General features: G+C 34.9%; 1 long non-coding RNA gene across 4 annotated transcripts; it reads right to left on the bottom strand.

Annotated features, from left to right (window-relative positions):
• Positions 1 to 818: 818 nt before the first annotated feature.
• LOC113299499 lies at positions 819 to 2,677 on the bottom strand. Of its 4 annotated transcripts, none has more exons than XR_003335017.1 (5): positions 2,483 to 2,677; positions 2,238 to 2,408; positions 1,551 to 2,042; positions 1,106 to 1,246; positions 819 to 1,019 (listed from the first exon to the last, which is right to left on the bottom strand). It is a non-coding gene; the product is annotated as an uncharacterized LOC113299499 (long non-coding RNA). The 4 variants fall into 4 exon arrangements; XR_003335018.1 differs by having other exon boundaries at positions 821 to 1,019; positions 1,106 to 1,660; positions 1,757 to 2,042; XR_003335015.1 differs by having other exon boundaries at positions 822 to 1,019; positions 1,106 to 2,042.
• Between the last annotated feature and the right edge of the window lie 1,206 nt (positions 2,678 to 3,883).

Genomic DNA, 3,883 nt, shown 5'->3' with positions numbered 1-3,883 from the left:
ACATGTGTTTTCTAGAGAGTTTAGGAGACTCCTCTAAACTCCCCCACGACTAACGGAGATTTGGAGAGACTCCCTCAAACTCCCTCAGGACTAACAGGAGAAAACCTAAATACATTAAAATCTCTCGAACTCTCCCACGACTAACCCCCTGTAAATTACTGTTGGTAACTAATGAATCGAGACCAACCGTAACTACCCTACGGTTGGTGTGTCAACTTAACTTTTGAACCGTAAATCATTATTTGATAAATTTTTAAGACACAAGATTATTTACGGTTGGTATGGTTGTTTGAGTAACAAACCGTAACTCAATTACGGTTGATAAATATGATGCAAATACAAACCGTAACTGAACATATTTCTCAAAACTAAGAACTTACTTTTGGTATTTGAGTTAAAACCAACCGTAACATCAATCCAATCTACAGTTACGGTTCGTATTTGAGTTATTACCAACCGTAACTCACATGCAAGCAGAAATTTCAATTTCAATTTTCATACAAAATTAACTTAAATCCAACACGATAAACTAAACTCTAACTGGATTTTTCCAAACATTTTTCGAATCGTCGATTAATCGAAGACGATGAAATTTTCAGTTTTAATGGAGGTTACGGTTGATGGAGGAGAAGAGAAGATGATGAAAAAAAACTGATTTGATTTTTTCTGATTCATTAGGTTTAAAAAAAATTGATTTGATTTTGGTTGATTTAAGGTGAAAAGGGTAATCTAGTCAATTTACATCCCCTTTAGGACATCCCCTAACCAACTAAAAGGACATTACTATCACAACGCAGCCCCTCTAATAAATCATGCCGCCCCTATAATAAGCTTAAGCTTGAAAAAGAAAGAAAGGAAATTGTATAAATTTATTGAAAGGGTTTTTCATATATGAACCTGAAAAGCAGGTGAAAATATAGTTCTGATCAGCACCGTTCACTAACGACAACCATCTTCTATTGCACAAATGGTCTCTATTGGGCATAAACATAGCCTTCCAGTTTCTGGCATGAATTTGTCTGTCCAATTAAGATTAACCCGAAGATGTCAACATATAAATAAAATATATCAAAAAGAGCCTGCATAAATAACGAACAATAACTACCATCAAACTGCCTCGCTATATTGTGTTCCATGCTACAGCTTTATAAGTTCTGTCTCAATACATATGTTCTATCAGGTTGTGGTTGATGGCCATAACTACAAAACCAAGTTGATTCTTCTGATTTCTCTCTGTAAAGTTCAGCTGGACATATTTACAGTGTAAGAAAATAAAAGCAGGTGAACAGAATACTCTCTAAACAATACGACATTACAGACCATAAAAGAAATTTTTTTAGACAATGCTGACTCCAATGCTGACTCATCACAAATAAACTAAATTGAGTATACTTGCGCACATTGGCGAATGATGCTCATTGTCTTGACATATCCCTTTGAAGAAACAAAACCAACCTAATCGAATTCAGACATAGTTTGTATCCAGCAACACAGCTATAGACAATGACCAAATACAGTAAAATAAAAGTACAGGTGACAGATCACCAAACCTTTTCTTCTTTCAATTTTTGTGTTGACCTCGAAATTAAGGAACTTCAATTTGATGTTTCTCAACATTGCTCATCGTCTTGACATATCCCTTTGAAGAAACAAAACCAACCTAATCGGAATTCAGACATAGTTTGTATCCAGCAACACAGCTATACACAATGACCAAATAAAGTAAAATAAAAGTACAGGCGACAGATCACCAAACCTTTTTTTCTTCATAATGTAGTACCTAGCAATATGCCTTCTAAAGCCTATTGAGCTTTCTTTTGGTTTGCATCAAAATGACCCCACGTAATTATAGTCATCAGCTAAATTTTCAAAGCACATCCTCTTTTGTTATCTGAAACTCTTGTAAAGATACATCTTCAATCAGGATTTGCTGACATCTCTTTACAGAATTTGGATTGAAAAAAAATGAAACTCGAAGTAGCATAAAGAAAAGTGCAGTATCTTGAAGACATTTTCCCTTTCATGGAAAACACATCAATGACCTAACAGTGAAAAACAGGACAAATAAAAATCTAAAATTAGCCAATTAGAGTTTATGAAACAACTAAAAACAAACTACAAAATGATCAGAAATCATGACTCCCAACTATACATTGAAACTGAAAAGCCTATAAAATCCATCTTCTACGGTTTTTGTGACGATTGATACTCAATTAGGTTATGAATGGAAAGCTTACCACTTGGCAACCTCTTCAAAATCTTGATGCCTAGAAAGAAAAATGAATTGTCCAATTTTATAGCTGACAAACATCTCCGGAAACAATTGTTCAAGGTAAGATGGGGAAAACCGGAAAGTGAAAGATTTAGGGATAAGACTCTGGATATCCGCATCAATAAATCTCATCACCCTGCAAACATAAACCCTTAACATCAGAATATGAGTATGAGTATGAAATACAAAATACACAAATTTAAAAAGTACCTTGCGAATCATTTTATGCAAGGATGAGCGTTTTTTTCCTGATTAGCAGGCAAAATTACATATCGATTGGGAATACCGTCTGCTGTTGTTGAGAGAAGAGAAAGGCATCAAGGGTTTATGAATGATACGTTATGGAAGTCAAGAGGAAAAGAACATGATGAGATATTAATCGGTACATGAATGAAAACCCATTGAAAGAGCTGTGCGTTACATAAAATATGAAAACCTAATTTATGTCTTTAAAACACAGAATCGACACCCGCCGGCCATTGGATCAACAAAATCCAGTACGTTATTCGAGGAGGTAGGGAAGATCCCAGCCAGTAGTTGGAAAACTCAACGTATCCTAGCCGTCCCGTGATACAGAAAACCATCATGTCATATAAGCATTGATATATACATATGCACGTATAGGCGTGAGTTTTGTAGAAAACCCTTGTTTTAGGAACAGACGTTCGTTCATTAGTTTAAGAAACGAGCAATAATCCCTAACTTAGGAGAGATTTCTTTATTATAGACCTGTGTCTAATGATAAAATTTTGTTTATGAGATTTGTTGAAAACCAAAATTTTATCTTAAAAAGTGTGAGTTTTCACAAGATTGAAATAAACCCTCGTTTCAAAGACGTACGATCGTACGAGGAAATTTTTATTTTAATACGTGAATATTCACGAAAAATATATCATATATATATTTTTTATTTACGTGAGTTTGCTCACACTTAAATTTTTTTTTGAAAATTTTACGTGAGTAATTCACATTTTATTATTTTGTTAGAACCAAAAATTGATTTTGGGTGATCTTTAAAAGTAGACAATTATTTGTGATAAAATATTATCTTGGTGTGAGTTTTTTCATATCTCAGTGATGAATGTTCACACGGTGGAAATTTTGTTCATGATTTTATGAAAAATCAGGTTTCGATTTTCGAAAACTAAAGTTTTGCTCATTTTGTAGGTTTAAAGAAACGAGCGAGTTTTGAATTGTTAACTCTTGTATCACAATCACTACTGTTAGTGGAATCGTAAACAGGTAAGAGTTGGAAGTTACCATTTTAGCGCGTATTGTTACCATGTGTTTGACTCCACACTTTTTGTAACAGATAATGGTAGCCCCTAATTATAGCCGTGTATCTACTTCTTCCGGGAAACAATCTGGAAACATCAAACCAAAGATGGCGCTTTTGCAGATGTTCATGCAGAGGTGAATCATCCTGATACGAGGGAGTTGATTCGCGGTACGCCTCTGGATCAGCTGAGGAAGAAGAGAGCCGAAGATGAAAAGTTGGATGCTTTTCGACGAAAACAACGTCTGATTCAGGGATTAAGACTAGCGGCTGAGGACGAGCCATGATCATTTGTCGATGGTGTAGCTCCTATTCAGATGAAGTCGAACCTGCCT

The sequence above is a fragment of the Papaver somniferum genome, chromosome 7, assembly GCF_003573695.1.
Source record: "Papaver somniferum cultivar HN1 chromosome 7, ASM357369v1, whole genome shotgun sequence".
NCBI lineage: Eukaryota > Viridiplantae > Streptophyta > Magnoliopsida > Ranunculales > Papaveraceae > Papaver > Papaver somniferum.
The sequence above is the reverse complement of the archived record's forward strand: the minus strand, read 5'-3'. Positions and strand labels throughout refer to the sequence as shown.